Source organism: Ambystoma mexicanum, chromosome 4q, assembly GCF_040938575.1.
Source record: "Ambystoma mexicanum isolate Mex_15411 chromosome 4q, UKY_AmexF1_1, whole genome shotgun sequence".
Classification (NCBI taxonomy): domain Eukaryota; kingdom Metazoa; phylum Chordata; class Amphibia; order Caudata; family Ambystomatidae; genus Ambystoma; species Ambystoma mexicanum.
The window spans coordinates 830619383-830638558 of NC_090928.1; the positions used below are offsets into that span (position 1 = coordinate 830619383).

At 45.1% G+C, this 19176-nt stretch overlaps 1 protein-coding gene across 1 annotated transcript in view; it reads left to right on the top strand.

The window, feature by feature from the left end:
• FSHR (follicle stimulating hormone receptor) overlaps window positions 1-19176 on the top strand; it is a 2702145-nt gene that overhangs the window by 1505165 nt on the left and 1177804 nt on the right. The window lies entirely within an intron of this gene.

Genomic DNA, 19176 nt, shown 5'->3' on the forward strand with positions numbered 1-19176 from the left:
ATCATACCATTGAACAAAATGTGCTAAACAACAACTATTCCAAGACAAGACAACACAAGGCAATTCATTATGCCAAGAATTGCTGTTGTGTTATAGGAGTTGTACTTTCTTTATTATTTAACGCACCAGAGATCCCACTAATTGCTGTCGCTAGAGCAAGGATTTGTCTCATGATGTCCTCAGTATTCTTTGGCAGTGAACCATGTGGTTTCATTTCAGTGAACCATGTGTCATATCTTTTTCTGTCTCCCTGTTATTACATATGATATTGGTATCCTTTGGTAACAATGTTGACAGTAACTCATTAATGGTAAAACTGTACCACTGTAATATTGTCAAACCTTTTATTGGTCCACCTTGCTTTCTTCCCTGCCCCTATATGCCCCAAACTTGTGTTTCTGGTGCATTCAACCAAATAATATTTTCTATTTTTACTTATTCGCTTTGTATATCTGATATTTGTGATATTTGATTAGTGCATGCAGATCAGCCTGGAAGAAGACCTTGTGGTCGAAAAAAGTGTTGGCTGTTTTCACCTTGATTAAATATTCTTTTCATCTTATATCAACGTTATGCACAGTGTGATTGTGTACCTGTTGTAATTAGTTTCTTGCTGGCCACCCTGGGCATAGGGTCCAAACTGTCACAAACGCCCGCTGCATTAGCATTGGTCAAACAATTAATTTTGAACCTACAATTATAGGTTTAAAATCAACGCAGTTCAAGTATAACATTGACAAGCGCTTGGTGGTTCCAATTTTATGTCATCCAATTCCCTTCGACATACATAGAGACCTATTTCACTCTAACATGTTATACCTAAATGGGATGATTGAATTTACATGGAAGGACGTCTGCGGCACCGCATCAATGGACGATCTATGGCTGCAAATTGGGAGAAAAATACATTGAACGTCCATGGCAACATTTGTACGCCATCTGGCTCAAGAAAAGGGGGAGGTTCTTGGCTGCATCACTATGTTGGGCATGGGAGTCTGAAGTCTAAAATATTTCCTTTTTTCTTGTAGATTTTTCAGGAGCCTTGCCCATCTCTTCTCATTGTCTCCATGCTGGATGGCTTTCAATGGACAGTCAGTTGATCCCTTATCACATTTCTACTTTTGGTCTATTTATATACACACTTGCGAATTTAACCACTAACTCTATCTCCCACAACCTTAATGCCGTCTAGGTGCCCAGTCACTATTTTTTTACCCTTTATTTCCACCCCTTTCCTCACCCTGTGCCCTTCCACTGGAAACGCCTAACCACACAAATCAAATATGCTGGTATCATTGATGGATTCAAATTGTCTCTCGCACAAACACACCCTCTTACTATAACAATATGGAAGTGGCGATGTTGTAGAGAAGGAGCTAAGTAGCCCCACCTCAACCATCTCGCCCACAGCACCTGTATGTTGGATGCCGGAGTGTGAAACACGTGCGGTACCAGTGAAAATACTGATACCTAGGAGAATCTGGAAAGCAAGTTTCCCATTGAGGAAACCATACGAGACAATATGATGGCCGTCTGAATGAAATTCTGGAAGAAACAGGATGGTTGAATGATGAAGATGAATGGTGATTGTTGGGTGTCCTGACCCACGTTTAAGCTATCCTGCTACAACATTTGGTGCTGTGGGCTTAGGAAATTCAAGATGGCGGAAAACCCACATGTGCGCCGAAATCCAGGAAAGCTGCGCAGTTTGTGCGCCCACCAAAATGGTTGCCTCACTTGCCACCCACCAGTGCGAGAATGAAAGGCCGGGTTGCCATGAGGGAAATTGGTTGCCAAAGGAAAAACAGTAGCGCCGGTTAGCTTCAAAGCGCTTTAAAACCACCATTGGACTACCCGCACAGTAGTCTGAAACCATTGGGAATGGCAATGCTGATTGCCAAATGCAACCTAGAAGTGTGGGGAATTCATTTCTTAAATCCCAAAAATGAGTGCAGTACCAGTACTCACCACTATCCAAAAGCCGGCGTTTTAAAACCACTCTGTGTGTTTTTCTGAAGGCAAGCAAAATGCCTATTTCAAACCTTGCAACATGTGCAAAATATTCACTGAACACCAGCAGACATTTGGCAGAATGGAGTTTTGTGTGCCTACAAAATCTGGGAAATGAAGAGCCCAAAAACAATGCTTATAACAAAAATGCTATGGAGTCAGCAGCTTAAGCCTAACTGCAACTGGATTTAAAACCACCAAAATCGAAAATGTTAAATTAAATGAGTGACCTATGTTTGGTGTCACATGCCTTTGTAACTGTTGAAATGTCATAGTTTTGCACTTAGAATCAGCATTCTAGCTGCATGTGTAAAATTACAAGTTATTTTAAAAGCAACAAAAAGTTAGCTGAAGGTCTGGCTTAATGAACTTGATTTTGCCTAGCAACGGATCCCATCAGCAGTGAAACTTGAGTCACCACTGTGTTCCCAGGCCAACCTTCCTTTTGCTGCCCAGGCTAAGGATATGCCATCTATCTGATAATTGAATTATCTGTGCTCTGCAAGAGAGTGAACAAAGCCCTCTTCACTCAGGCAAAGGTTTTTATTACCGCAGTCGTAAATTGTAGCTTCCTCTTGGCAGGAGCTGGGAGGAGCACTGCCTGTGAGAGCAAGCTGGCTTGGCAGAACTGGAAAGAACCAGAAATTCAACCTTGTGCTGAGGGTAAACCACACCCCTTTGGAGCCAGAACATAACTTTAAAAAGGGGGATAATTCATAGAGCGGACATGTGAAAATTTTATAAATGATACCATAATTCTTGTGATTTTTCTGCCCACAGTTTAAGACGTGGTAGGAACCGGTGGTATGTTCAGGGGGGTTTTAGCGGAAAAGTGGATATTACTCTAAATGTGTGCATGTTAAAAATCTGAAACTTCATCAGTTAATGTCCCTACCCCCTGCACACATGTATGTAAAGTTGGGTCCATGTCGGAAATTGAAAAAGCAGTTAAAAAGTGAAATATGTGCCAGTTCTGAATGCAAGCTCCCAGGAAGAGCAGAGTTTGAACAGGGGATACCTCCTGTAATGCATGATGGGTGCATATGATTTTAAAACAATATGTACCTCTGCAAATATGTATTTGTTTCAAATCTAGATTTGTGTGTAAGTTGACAGGAGGAGTGGACTTTCTGCAGGCTGTAAAATGACATCAATCTGACTCACAGTTCAGTTTGCCAATCAAGCGGAGGAATGGAAGTTTGACCAATTAGAAGCTGAGAGAGAGGTAGGGTCAGTGATGCTAGAACACACCCACATTCTAAACACATAAAAGCAGACAGACAGGACAGATAGGGACTTTCAAAATCCATTTGCAGCGGGACGCTCTGCCGGAAAAATCCATACTTACCTCCATCAACCTCCAGAAAGCCAAACTAGAGACTTCAATCTATCCAGAACTAAGAGACCAGACCAGAGGGAGAAAGCAGTGCTGTGCCCAGAGAGTGACCAGAGCCCAGTCTAAAACCCTGACCAGATCCATGGCGAGGCCCATTTCACCCAAGAATATAGTGTGAGTACCTAGAAAACTGTGCAGAACCAATCTCCTAGTTAAAATCATATAATTCAATCTATTTAACCTAAGTAGAACTGCCTCCTAACTGTCACCTGTCATTTTAGCTGCAAAAGCTGCACGTGTCTTTTTGAACTTTAAAATTTCGAATCTGAAAAACGACCTTTATTCAATCGTTCATATCTCCGCAACCGTTTGTGCTAGAGACTTGCAATAACTTTTATTTAAAAGCTTAGAATCGTAGCTTTGAATCGCACCAAGAACCGCATTCCTACCCCTTATAGTTTTACCGCAATCGCGGAACACGCATCCGCGAATTTTACCGCGATTTGCAATTTCTTCACATGTAAAAACTGCTGCTGCTTGCCTTCCATTTGCCAGAAATTCGTTTGACCTGCTAACTATCCCTGCATCATTGCTAGTGTGAGCCTGGACTAATATTAACTAGATACCACTCACCCTGAACCTCTGTAAGGGAATTAAAAGCGCTTAGCATATTTCTCATCCATTGCTAGCACATATCAAAGCATTTGGGCCTGTGTTTTCAAAACTCCTATCTGTTTTCTGTTGTCTAAGCTTGCTGGATTGAACTGATTACATTGATTGCATTTCTGAGAACTGTGTGCTTTCCTCCCATTCCCTTGCATTGCATAAAGAGGGGGGGAGTGAATAGCCAGAGAAAAGTGATTACATTGTTTGGTTGAAATCATATTGAGTATTTTCTGTACTGCATTCATTGAATATTGCATCCACCTGAGCTTACATAAAGCATCCTCTACCACATTATACTTTTGTTCCTATTTACCAGTGTGTTACCTTATCCATTCATGTCAACTCATTAGTGATTATAAGAAGAGTGCTAGTGCCAGATTCTCCGTTGTTGATCTTTATCATATCAGATTAAGTGTGCTATTCAATTATTAATTTATTATAAAGTGGGATATATATACCTATTGTTTAAATTATCAAATAAACCTTTTAACTTGCAAAACAGAACTACTTCTTGGCTCAGTGGGGTCAGGGGGATTCCAAGAGAGGGGTGTTATATAAGGGTAGTCATCCAGAACGCATGAACTGGACCTAAAGATATATCAATAAGGGTTTTCATTCAGTCTTCTAGACTAGGCGTTAACTTAGCTGTAGTGCTGAATTGAATCCTCTTACAAAGTGGGGGCTCGTATCCGGGATTCTGGGTTAGAATACCACTTGTGCAGCTTAATACAGTGTGCTAACTGACGGGATACATACATCCAGTCGGATCACCACGCTGCATTACGCTGTGAAGCATTCCTCAAAAGGGACACTCCAAGAAAAGTTCTGTTCTGCAAAACTAAAATACTAACTTCTGTAAGTCAGGACAGAGACCAATCTCTAGAATGACGACCTTGGTAGATATGAAAATAGCCAGAGAGCACTTCTTACATAAGTTATTTGTGAGAGGTGAGTGGACTCACCAGGACCAAACAGTCTGGTTGCAGGCCATCATGCAACAGGTCACGGAAACAGGGTCAGATATATATAGAGATCAGGGTCCATTACACGTGGCCCTGAGTGAACTATATATGGCTCCTAAGGCCAAAGATGAGCACGACAAGATTGTTAGGATAGCGGCATATTTATATTTATACATGGGAGCCATACAGAATAAATGTGCTGAAGGCCATGATCTGGCAAAAAGGCAACAGATGGCGTTAGAGAAGGCCCAATCTGATCTGGACTCTTCTGAGCAAAGGCTGCACAGAAGCCAGGAGTCAGAAAATGAGACCAGACAGTACATCACTAAAATAAAGGAGGATATGGATGTGCTGCAAAAGGAAAAGTCAGAACAGGATACCAGATTTCTGGCCTTGCAGAAGGAACACCAAGAAGGTTTGGACTCCCTACTGCAAAGCCAGAAAAAGCTGGAGCAACAGCTAGACTTCAATAGGGCATGTGCTGAGCAGGTAGTCACCCTGCAAGGCCACCTAGATAGAGTGAAGGAGGAGAGCAATAAACTGATTCTGAAAGACCTGGATACCCAGGCAGAGTTTGATCAGGAGCGCCAGAAAGCTGGTGCCTTCCAAAGGCAAAGGGACGACCTGGCGGCACAAATGCAGGCTCTTAGTCAGGAAAGAGACGCCTTAGGCCAGGAAGTCTGCCATTTAAAAAGAAAAATGGAAGAAAATCACCTGGCCCACCAGGGGCTGGGTGACCTCCAAAAAGAAAACCAGAAATTGGTAGAGCACACCAGAAGGGTGGAAGATGCTCTAGCAAGAAAGGAGCAGGCCAATAGGGACATTGCCCAGGAGGTAAACCTCCTGCAGCAAAGACTGGCCCAGTTCTCCAGGACCAACCAGGAAGCACAGAGGGAGAATGAGGCCCTCTGTCAACACAATGATAGGCTCCAGCAACAGGTAGCGATGCAGGAGAAACTGATAGAGTCGAGTAAGGCCTTAACAGAGGAACTGAAAGCACAAATGCAGGCTCTTGCATTGCAACAGGGAGCAGGGGCGGATAGAGATGAGGTCCGCTGGGAAAGAGAGATTCCTGACCATAACCGCAGGAGCCCTAACACCAGGGGCCTTCATTTTCCCCAGTCCCTGGACTCTACCACCCCCATGTCCCCTGGCGCACATGAGCACAGGGCCGCAGGGATGGCAGATCACTATCCAGCTAAGAGTATGGGGCTCATAGGCCAGTACCACTCAGGAATGGAGGGGTGGGCATCCGGGTATGGGCACCCAAGTACAGTACAGTTCAATGGGGAACCCCAGGAGAGTAGGCCCATTAAGGGCATCCTGAAAACCTCTGGCCAGTTAGGTCAGTGGAGGGGGTACCCATCAAATCCTGCCAGCAAGGAGGAATCTGAAGACTCCTCTGAACTGCGCAGGACACAGGAGACCAGGTCCCCACATTCTGCCAGCCATTCCCAGGCTCGCAGAATCCGGGAAAACCTGGAAGAACAGACGGGAACCTCTGGGAGCAGTGCCTCTGAGTCCGAGGAAGAATGGACAAGGGTTACCCGAACCAAAAAGGCCAATAAGGCAAAAAGGGCCTTGCTTAAGGACCCCTTAAAGCAGATTAAGGCGATCAGGAGCGTCATCACGCCTTACCATAAGAACGCTAAGTATTCTGTTTGGGAGCACTTAGAGTTGTTTGAACAAATGATGGAGACTTTCCATTTGAAGGACAGCCAAAGCTGTATTCAATATGTAAAGTGGACATTCTCCCCGGAATACTCCAGTTTCTTTGCGGGGCTGGAGGACCAAAATCATTTAAGATGGTCCACATATAAGGCGGCCATCCTGAAACATTTTTCTGTTCACAGAAATCCTCAAGAGGCTCGCAAGGCGGCCTACAATTTGCAATGTGGGGAGGATCAGGCCCCACGAGAATTTGTGCAGGAGTTAAAGCGTGCGTTTGCGCAAACCACCAGAAGGGTGCGCACAGATAGTAGAGAGTTTGTCAATACATTTTTCCATGCCTTGCCCAAATATATAATGACCCAGCTCGTGAGAGATTTTCATGAGAAAAGATCTTTAGACTGGGTCATTGAACAGGCTACCCGGATCTATGAGGTGCAGAAGCCCATAGAAAATAAAAGCAATGCCCAGAAAAACCCCAAAGCCAACAGCACCCCTGCTGCTGTCAAGGTGGCAGAGGTAAAGGTCACCCCCGTTTTGGATCTGGAGATGGGGGGGCCTAAAAACCTACCTGCACCTAATAATGCTAGGCCCAGAAGGTCCTCGGGCCAGTCACAGACAGGGAGCCAGGGAGGCAGCCCCACAAATGGGGTCCCTCGCTCTCCTGACTATGTAAGTCCTCGCTACAAAGGTAACAGACCCATCCTGGGTTATGTGTGGACTCCTCCAGCCCAAGGGGGGGGATCCAGCCAAGCACCTAACCTTGGGAACTTCCCTCCAAACTTCCCACCGGAGGGCAGAAATTTACCAAACCCTGGGCAGAACTTTTTCCCCAGATATCCACCCGACTTTCAGCCCCAAAACCATCCATCCTTCTTTCCCCAATTCCCTGAGCCCAGACCACTGAATCCGGGAGAGGGGAGGCCAAGGGTGGAGGGGTACCCAAATCTCCCCAACCCGGGGTATTACCAGAGGAGGGACAGCTACCCTTCCCGGGATCAGCCCAGGGGAGAAAACAGGGCCCCGTATCAGCCTGAGCGGGTTTCCCAGTTAGAGCGCCAGGTTCAAAACATGGCGCGGGATCTGGGTCACATACTGAGGGCTCAGCAGAACCCTCAGATGGGCGTGCCGGCGCAGAACGCACCCAACTCTGGACCTGGTGCTCCAGAACAATGACGGGGGCAGCACCCCGATAACTCTCCGGTTCCCAGGGAGGAGGCACAAGGGGAAGGGGGGTGTAAAGCCTTGGAGGAAGCTTCCTTCCTCACTTGTAAACAGCCCCTGGAAACCCAGGAACCGGAAACAAAATCTCTTGCCCCTGAAAGTCTGCCTCCTAAGGAGCAGAGGGGGGGTAGGAGAAACAAAAGACCCAAACAGACTCAGTTTGAGGAGGAGGTACAGATCTTCCAATTTGAGGGAGAGGGATCCTCAGAGGATCCTGGGAAAAGGATCTTCTCCTTCAGAGAGGGGGGAACTCCTCCCAAAGAAAAATGGGTCCCTAGGGATGCAAATCCAGACTGGGGAGATGTGGAGACTGAGCTACCGCCGCCCACCATCTCATCCCAGAACCAACAGCAAGAAAATCCCCTGGTTCAAACCCATCCTGGGGACTGCCTCCAAAAAGGGGGGGGCGGCCCAGAACCGGAACCAGGGGAACCCACAATGGCTCTGATCTCCAGTTGCCAACTTTTTCTTTCAGATTCCCAAGGCTCTCCACAGAATTCTGCCCAAAATTCTTTTCTCGCGTTGTCTAAAACCAGAAAATTAGCCCACCAGTTGTCCAAAAATGTGCATTATCTGTGCCCCCTTGAGGAGAAGGAGGGAAGATATTATGCCCCGGTACAAGTACAGGGGCAGGGTACAATCTCGGCACTGGTGGACACTGGATCTCAAGCTACCCTTCTGTCCAGAAGGGCCTTTGATGAACTGAATGCAGGAAGGGGAGAGAATTACCAAATTCCTCTCACCTCACTTCCTGGACAACTCCAGAACTTTGACGGGAAGGAAATTCCCGTTGAGGGGACTGCAGATTTGGACATTAAGATCGGGCGACACAAGTTGAAACACCCGGTCATAGTTGTGACCCCGGAGGGCACCCCTTGTTTACTAGGGAATGACCTCCTGAGAAGGTTGTCACCCCTAATAGATTGTGTAAACAAGGTCCTCTGGACCCAGACTAGCCGACCAATAAAATTGAAACAGAGTGTCAACCATGTTAGTTTAAACGGCACATGCCACATGGTTGAACAAAAATCTGACCAAGTAGAATTTCACTTCCAGAACAACCAGATTCCAGACGTGACAGTAATAGCAGTAGGACAACAGACTGGTGATGGGGGGTCCTCTCTAGTTCTGAAAATCAACCTTCCTTCCAGTCTAAAGTGGTATTCCACGCTGGAAGGAAACACTCTGAAATTCTATACTAATCCACAATCTGAAATTCCCACTCCTACAGTCCAGAAAGATGTGAAATCAGCTCAGAGCCTGGCTGATATTCAGCAAATTGGAGAGCAGTTGTTCATCCCTGTTCAGTTAAATGATGGGAAGGACTCTGTTCTCGCTCGAGTGTGTGTGAACAACGGTAAGAGCTTCATCAGCGAAGCCATGTTCCGCCAACTCCCAAAAGATCCAGCCATTCCCACCTTCAAACTGATAGACAAATGGGAAATGGACCTGGAAGTACCTAATTCCAAACATCTCCTGCCAAGCAGGTGTATGCTCAAAATCTCCATTGGCAACAAGAGCATAGTCCACAATTGTTGGGTCGTGCGAGACGTCCCTGCCGCCTTTTACTTAGGCAGTGACATTCTCAATCGCTTTGCCATTAGTTTGGACCTAATAAACTTCAAAGCTTGGTCCCGATTAGCGGATAATCCCATGGGCTTTGATGATCCAGAAAAAGCATTTAGGTCAGCTCAATTGCTACCTTATGCAGTTGAAATTCAGGTTAAAGAGGAAGTCACCATCCCAGAAAGGACCCGACAATTCTCCCTGGAAGTGAAAGTTAAAAGGGGACAAGAGTTGAAAAACCCTGATGCTTACATACATCTAAATGCTTCTCTCCAACAGCAAGGGTTGGGGGTAAACCCGACTCCATTAGTCAACATAGAACATGACCCCATTCTAATAGAGGTGGATAACAGCGACTTAAAGAGTATTACTCTAGCCGCAGGCACCATTATTGGAATGGCGGTTGATGACCGACATTTCTCCATTGATCTTGTAAATGAACTGTTAGGACCCATCCCCAAGGACTGTTTTGACAGTGACAGTGATGACAACGCAACACCAGACAGGATTTTTACCCGGCATGGGGGGAACTTCCTGGTGTACACTTCCTGCCCCTATGGTAAGGAAGATGTGACCTGTGACTTCAGGAGGGATGAGGTGATTTTCCAGGTCCATGAGGGCTGCCTTTCCCACCTGAAGCCTCCGGTCCAAATCAGCACTCTGACCAGGGACTTCTCCACCCAGCTGGAGGAGGCCGCGGAGATAGCCAAACCAGAAGTCTTTCCAGGCTTCAGGCAGATGGTGAAAGAGAGAGTCAACCTAGCTGATGCCTGTGTGACCCTGGAACAAAAGCAAAAGTTGAAACAAGTTTTCTTGGATTTCCAAGATCTCTTTGCGGTAGACTCATATGACTGTGGTCGCACCGACATCCACACCACAACAATCCCCACGGACCCTGGCATGACTCCAGTGTTTGTGAAGCAATATCGCTTGCCTCTCGCATCAATGGAGTCCCTTACTGAAATAATTAAGAACCTTGAGTCCCGGGGAATAATCCGTCCAGTCCACAGCACCTTCAATAATCCGGTGCTGGGAATATTGAAGCCAAACGGCCAGTGGAGACTCTGCGCTGACCTCAGGGAGCTCAACAAACGGGTCCATACTTCCCGATGGCCTCTGCCCTACATTGACCAAGGGCTGGCCCAGATCCAGGGGTCACAGGTATTCACTGCAATAGACCTGACCAATGGATACTGGACCGTGCCTGTCAGCAGGGAGGACCAATACAAACTGGCTTTTACCTTTGGGGGCCAGCAGTACACATGGACCCGGACTCCCTTCGGATACCTTAACTCCGGTAATGAGTTCAATATTTTCCTACATAAGGCCATGCCCGACCTGGGTACGAGGGGTAACCTGGCTTATGTAGATGATGTCCTCATCAAAAGTTCATCTGTGGAGGAACACATAGCAGAGATCCGTTATGTTCTGACACAGTTGAGGGCCGCCGGAGCAAAACTTTCCTTTCAGAAAGCACAGTGGTGTAGAACCCGTGTTAATTTCTTGGGGCATGAGATTACTCCTCAGGGTCTCTGTCCCCAGGAAAAGAAAGTGGAAGCACTTCAGAAACTGAAAGACCCCACAACTCTGCGGGAACTAAGGAGCCTCCTTGGACTGACTAATTACAGCAGAAAGTTCATTGAGGGCTACGCAGAGATCACCAGACCCCTGATTCATCTCCTGAAGGGGGGGGTCAAGTGGGAATGGGGTCCAGAACAAGCCGAGGCAGTAAAACAACTCAAAAGAAGCCTCTCACAAGCGCCTTGCCTAGCTTACCCTGTCAGAAACAAGGAGTTCTTCCTGGAGACAGGGTTCTCTAATACGTGCTTGACGGCAGTATTATATCAAAAGCATGACAAGGTCAATAAAGTAATCTCCTATGCGAGCAAAACTTTATCCTCTGTGGAGGAAAAATTCAACGATTGTGAGAAGGCACTCCTGGCAACGGTGTGGGCATTGAAGAATTACCGCCCGTTTATCCAGGGGGAACACATCATAGTGGAGACTCCACACCAGCCTCTGCAATATCTCCAAAGTGACAGAATCCGGGCCGGAAATGTGAGTAATTCCCGAATTACTTCCTGGATTCTGTCAATGCAAGGCTTTCCTGTGGAGGTCAGATATGGCCAAAACAAGAAGAGTCCCCTCGCGCAAGGTCTGGCTGACTTGCATGATTGTGCCAGAGAAAACTGTCTCGACGACGAAAGTCTAAAAATAAAGGACAACATGGAGGCATACCTTAATTCCCCCCACAAAGTCTTTGAAGAAGACAAGTGTGAGGGAATGCCCACTGTGTATGTGGATGGATGCTCTTACCATGTCGACAACAACGGGGAGAAAGAACTGGTGGCCGGCGTAGGGAATGCATGGGTGAATGAGTCCCCAGAACCCTCCGCTGGATACAAAATTGGTCCCCGAAGTAGTCAGGTGGCAGAATTGATGGCTGTGCATCAGGCCATCCTCACTGCTGTCCAGCATCAACTCCACGAACTGGTCATAATCACAGATTCGGATTATGTACGGAACGGGTTCGTGGAGCACCTGGTTAATTGGAAGACCAGAGGCATGGTATGTGCTAACAACAAACCCTTGAAACATGGGAAGTTGATCCAAAACATTGATGATCTGGTCACCTCGAATGGGATGACCATCTATTGGAAGAAGATCAAGGGTCATTCCAAAGTAGAGGGACCAGACAAAACTGGAAATGACTTAGCTGATCAGCTGGCCAAAACCGGGGCCATCCAAGGGGATCTAATTGAGATTGAGTCCCTGTTGGGGGAAATCCAGGTCACTGCCATCACTAGGTCCCAGACAAATGCTCACAACGACCTCTCAATTGCACAATGGAGTAAGGAGACCCCTGATGCTGATTTGATTACTGCTCAGAAGGGGGATCCAATAATTGGTAAATTTTACCAGCACCTTGAGGACCCTGAGAACTTTCCCCTGACGGATACCGATTACATTGGGAAAGAGGACCTAAGAGTGTTGATGAAATGTCCCAAAATGTTCCGGATCCAAGACGGTTTGTTGGTAAGGAAATCCAAAGCTGGCCACGATCAGTGGGTGGTTCCTACCTCATTCCGAAGCCTGATGTTAAGTCACGCCCATGATGCGGCCACCGCCGGTCATAGGGGGTTTCACACAACATTGGAAATCTTAAGAGAGGTTGCATACTGGCCACACATGGGGCAGGACCTCGACCAATACTTGAAGGGGTGTCTTGTGTGTGCACAATTTCAGCCATCATCCCTCACGCACCGGGCGCCTTTACAAAAGAGGGGAATGACACTGCCATGGTCAGATTTACAAATCGACTTCGTAGGCCCCGTGATTCGCTCGGCTAGGGGGAATAAGTACATGTTGACCGTCACATGCTTGTTTACCAAGTGGGTGGAATGTCTCCCAGCCCCAAATTGCAAGGCAGAAACTGCAGCTGCCTTGATGATTAACCACATCTTTTCCCGTTTTGGTCTACCTCAAAGGATTGAGTCAGACAGAGGTAGCCACTTCACCAGTGAGGTAATGACAAAGATGTGGGAGATACTGGGGGTCAAGAGAAAGCTGCATATTGCTTACCGGCCAGCTTCTTCTGGGGCAGTAGAGAGATATAACCGGACAATTGTGAGCATATTAAAGAAGTTTGTGGCAGATTCTGGGCCAAGTTGGGATATCCGATTACCTCTGGTCCTAATGGCCATCAGATCTACCCCTTCATCTGCAACCAAAATGTCACCATTTGAGTTGATGACGGGGCGCAAGATGGTGCTTCCTCAGCATTTGCTCTATAGTACCCAAGAGCAGACACTGATAAATGCCTCCACTACTCATGAGTATGTGGAGAATTTAAGGAAACACCTTCAACATGCTTTTGCTTATGCTCAGCGGAATCTAGAAAGATCGGCTGATAGCATGAAGACCCATTATGACCTGAAAACTTCCAGGAAGGAATATCAGGTGGGAGACCGGGTCTATCTATACAACTTCCAAAGGAACCAGGCCAAGCAGCGCAAATTTTTGCCTACATGGAAGGGACCCTTTGAGATCGTCGATAAGATCTCCCCTGTGGCCTACAAGATCCGCATCCCCAAAGGCGGTTCGGCAGAGGGGGAAGACAAGTGGGTCCACATAAACCAGTTGAAATGTTGCCATCCCAGGCACACTCTGCAACAACTGGAGGAATCCTCTGGAATCCTAGCGGGTACTGTCTCAGACTAATTCAGTTCCAATCATAAAACATACCACATCTAGTCTCTAAAATATTGTGATTGTATGAAACTGTCTCTTAGTCATACTGTTTTTATTAAAATAAGAATGTAATGTTTCGTTATGATAAAATGCATATGCTGCCCCACTATCTCAACAGTGGTGGAAAAAATCGCCTATGAGTAGATATTGCCGCTTTTGCTTTATCATCCTAGGAGAGATGAAACCATGAAGGATGACCAAGAAGGACGATTCGGAGACCGGGAACGGAGATCCAATGGGCCCAGTGGACCGCTCAATACTCCCATCAGGACCGGCGAGGAGAACCGATCGATCAGTACCGGATGGAGAAGAAGATGCTGAACTGTGCCATCTACAGAAGAGGAAGAAGATTATGCGGACAGACCGGTGCATGGGTCAAAACCCTTGTGCACGCGACTCCCCATCGACTCAAATTCAAAGTGCAGTCGCGTGGGGGGGACTTGTTGGGTGTCCTGACCCACGTTTAAGCTATCCTGCTACAACATTTGGTGCTGTGGGCTTAGGAAATTCAAGATGGCGGAAAACCCACATGTGCGCCGAAATCCAGGAAAGCTGCGCAGTTTGTGCGCCCACCAAAATGGTTGCCTCACTTGCCACCCACCAGTGCGAGAATGAAAGGCCGGGTTGCCATGAGGGAAATGGGTTGCCAAAGGAAAAACAGTAGCGCCGGTTAGCTTCAAAGCGCTTTAAAACCACCATTGGACTACCCGCACAGTAGTCTGAAACCATTGGGAATGGCAATGCTGATTGCCAAATGCAACCTAGAAGTGTGGGGAATTCATTTCTTAAATCCCAAAAATGAGTGCAGTACCAGTACTCACCACTATCCAAAAGCCGGCGTTTTAAAACCACTCTGTGTGTTTTTCTGAAGGCAAGCAAAATGCCTATTTCAAACCTTGCAACATGTGCAAAATATTCACTGAACACCAGCAGACATTTGGCAGAATGGAGTTTTGTGTGCCTACAAAATCTGGGAAATGAAGAGCCCAAAAACAATGCTTATAACAAAAATGCTATGGAGTCAGCAGCTTAAGCCTAACTGCAACTGGATTTAAAACCACCAAAATCGAAAATGTTAAATTAAATGAGTGACCTATGTTTGGTGTCACATGCCTTTGTAACTGTTGAAATGTCATAGTTTTGCACTTAGAATCAGCATTCTAGCTGCATGTGTAAAATTACAAGTTATTTTAAAAGCAACAAAAAGTTAGCTGAAGGTCTGGCTTAAGGAACTTGATTTTGCCTAGCAACGGATCCCATCAGCAGTGAAACTTGAGTCACCACTGTGTTCCCAGGCCAACCTTCCTTTTGCTGCCCAGGCTAAGGATATGCCATCTATCTGATAATTGAATTATCTGTGCTCTGCAAGAGAGTGAACAAAGCCCTCTTCACTCAGGCAAAGGTTTTTATTACCGCAGTCGTAAATTGTAGCTTCCTCTTGGCAGGAGCTGGGAGGAGCACTGCCTGTGAGAGCAAGCTGGCTTGGCAGAACTGGAAAGAACCAGAAATTCAACCTTGTGCTGAGGGTAAACCACACCCCTTTGGAGCCAGAACATAACTTTAAAAAGGGGGATAATTCATAGAGCGGACATGTGAAAATTTTATAAATGATACCATAATTCTTGTGATTTTTCTGCCCACAGTTTAAGACGTGGTAGGAACCGGTGGTATGTTCAGGGGGGTTTTAGCGGAAAAGTGGATATTACTCTAAATGTGTGCATGTTAAAAATCTGAAACTTCATCAGTTAATGTCCCTACCCCCTGCACACATGTATGTAAAGTTGGGTCCATGTCGGAAATTGAAAAAGCAGTTAAAAAGTGAAATATGTGCCAGTTCTGAATGCAAGCTCCCAGGAAGAGCAGAGTTTGAACAGGGGATACCTCCTGTAATGCATGATGGGTGCATATGATTTTAAAACAATATGTACCTCTGCAAATATGTATTTGTTTCAAATCTAGATTTGTGTGTAAGTTGACAGGAGGAGTGGACTTTCTGCAGGCTGTAAAATGACATCAATCTGACTCACAGTTCAGTTTGCCAATCAAGCGGAGGAATGGAAGTTTGACCAATTAGAAGCTGAGAGAGAGGTAGGGTCAGTGATGCTAGAACACACCCACATTCTAAACACATAAAAGCAGACAGACAGGACAGATAGGGACTTTCAAAATCCATTTGCAGCGGGACGCTCTGCCGGAAAAATCCATACTTACCTCCATCAACCTCCAGAAAGCCAAACTAGAGACTTCAATCTATCCAGAACTAAGAGACCAGACCAGAGGGAGAAAGCAGTGCTGTGCCCAGAGAGTGACCAGAGCCCAGTCTAAAACCCTGACCAGATCCATGGCGAGGCCCATTTCACCCAAGAATATAGTGTGAGTACCTAGAAAACTGTGCAGAACCAATCTCCTAGTTAAAATCATATAATTCAATCTATTTAACCTACGTAGAACTGCCTCCTAACTGTCACCTGTCATTTTAGCTGCAAAAGCTGCACGTGTCTTTTTGAACTTTAAAATTTCGAATCTGAAAAACGACCTTTATTCAATCGTTCATATCTCCGCAACCGTTTGTGCTAGAGACTTGCAATAACTTTTATTTAAAAGCTTAGAATCGTAGCTTTGAATCGCACCAAGAACCGCATTCCTACCCCTTATAGTTTTACCGCAATCGCGGAACACGCATCCGCGAATTTTACCGCGATTTGCAATTTCTTCACATGTAACAACTGCTGCTGCTTGCCTTCCATTTGCCAGAAATTCGTTTGACCTGCTAACTATCCCTGCATCATTGCTAGTGTGAGCCTGGACTAATATTAACTAGATACCACTCACCCTGAACCTCTGTAAGGGAATTAAAAGCGCTTAGCATATTTCTCATCCATTGCTAGCACATATCAAAGCATTTGGGCCTGTGTTTTCAAAACTCCTATCTGTTTTCTGTTGTCTAAGCTTGCTGGATTGAACTGATTACATTGATTGCATTTCTGAGAACTGTGTGCTTTCCTCCCATTCCCTTGCATTGCATAAAGAGGGGGGGAGTGAATAGCCAGAGAAAAGTGATTACATTGTTTGGTTGAAATCATATTGAGTATTTTCTGTACTGCATTCATTGAATATTGCATCCACCTGAGCTTACATAAAGCATCCTCTACCACATTATACTTTTGTTCCTATTTACCAGTGTGTTACCTTATCCATTCATGTCAACTCATTAGTGATTATAAGAAGAGTGCTAGTGCCAGATTCTCCGTTGTTGATCTTTATCATATCAGATTAAGTGTGCTATTCAATTATTAATTTATTATAAAGTGGGATATATATACCTATTGTTTAAATTATCAAATAAACCTTTTAACTTGCAAAACAGAACTACTTCTTGGCTCAGTGGGGTCAGGGGGATTCCAAGAGAGGGGTGTTATATAAGGGTAGTCATCCAGAACGTATGAACTGGACCTAAAGATATATCAATAAGGGTTTTCATTCAGTCTTCTAGACTAGGCGTTAACTTAGCTGTAGTGCTGAATTGAATCCTCTTACAGATGTCATCACCATCAGCATTATACAGAGCAAGGCTAACATATAAGGGAAGAGATGCAGAAACCAGAGGATGTAGACGATTGTATAAGGCATCTAGAAAGTATTGAGATGAATGACATCTCGGGATCAAGATGAAGAAATTTATGCTGCACACATAATGAAGAGATCAAGCAATTTTACACATATATGCCTGCAAAGAAACGCAAGGAGATGAAGTATTCTTAAAGGCTAGCCTTATAGTGAATAGATTGTGGCAGGCGCCAACATGAACATAAATATATATATATATATATATATATATATTGGAGTCAGTAGAAGATGGATGTTTCCACCACGTACAATAACAGTGCTGAGCCAAAGAAGGAAGGCCGCTTTTTCCCAGTTTCCAAGTGTGGCGCAGTTAGAAAACAAGTGAATTAACAAGGGCGAAAACTCAGAAAGGCGAGGTTGGATTAGCCAATAAGCCAAGGCCATATCAGACAGGGGTGAGCTGACATTGGATACAAAATCGTGTGAAAGAACAAAGCTCCTGTTCAGAAGGCATGGACTCACAAGAAGACGTCAGTGGTTGATTAAAGAATAGTGTTTTAATACATTGAAAGCTCAAATTCGTGGTCTTTAGTCATGTGAGGAGAAGAAGTTGGACGAGCATGATGGTGATGCCTACGCACGAGGGCAGAGCATACCTTCACTCCCCTGATTTCCCTGGAGCAAACAAAATGTTCAAGGCTGAGTTCAAATACCTAATTGACAGTGGACCACTGAGGTGATGATGGATGGATATGGTAATTTGTGGGAAGCTATGGTTAAGGCTAGCTCATCTGCACCTGGACTTTCAGCCTGCATACCGCCAACGTAGGTTGGAGGGTACTGGCGGAGGTTGGAAAGTAACCAATGATAGAGCACCGCATGATCATTGGTCCTATAGTTGTGTAGCCAATTAGACGTCATATATTTAGTGATGTTCATAGTGACATATTTTAAGGGAAGGGCTTTGTTGCCCGACCTGATGTTAAGAAACAAATCATTTTCTTCAACTGCCCTAAACAAGTAGGGATTGTATACCTAGATTATCCATGTAGAACCTATATTAAGTTGTTGTAGTTTGCCACGTAGGATGATGTTAGTAATACGCAGGTTAAACGTCACATATGATGATTTTTTTGCTATAAGAATGTAATTTCTTTATGAAATGCTTTGAGAAGTCTCGAGAGAGATCATGATGAGGGCATGATGAGGGATGTCTGTTGATATCCATTGTACTCCCTGTTTTAGATAATTGATATTAAAACGGTATCTTTTGCCAACTCCCTGAGTTGTTTCTATTATTGATGTTTGAGTAAACCCTGCATCCACCGTCCATCTCTAAGGTATTGCTAACCCATCTTAAAGGGCTGAGAAGGAACCTTGCCACCCATTGCCCCATGTTGGGTATGCGTGAGTCTTCCAGTTTCATATCCATAGCTTTTTGCCACTATGTAAATGCAAAATGTGGATGTGTATAGCTCGTTCACTCTGTTTCTGCCTATGTGTTTATTATGACCAAGGTTGTTTGTCTGCTAATCTGCCACAGCGCCTGTGGCATCTAATGATGCCTTTACCAAATATCTTGAGATGTGTGTGCATAACTATAATTTGTAGCAGAAGTCTCCTATCTCTCTATTGTATTGGGGGCACATTGGTGTTTTTATTCTGTACATATTGCCGAATTGTTTTGTTTGTTTGTTTGTTTATTTATAATGCGTGCCAGACCCAAGGATAACCGGGCGCAGCAGAAAGAATATGCAAAGCTTACAGTGTTACAGGAATCTAGAATTTACAATGTTACAGAAATGTACAGTCTACATACTTACAGGTATATACAAATAGTTACGGAAGATTAATATACAAGATGCAATAGGTTTACAAGCAATGTTAAAGTTATATACATTTGTTTATAGATTTATGGTAATACAT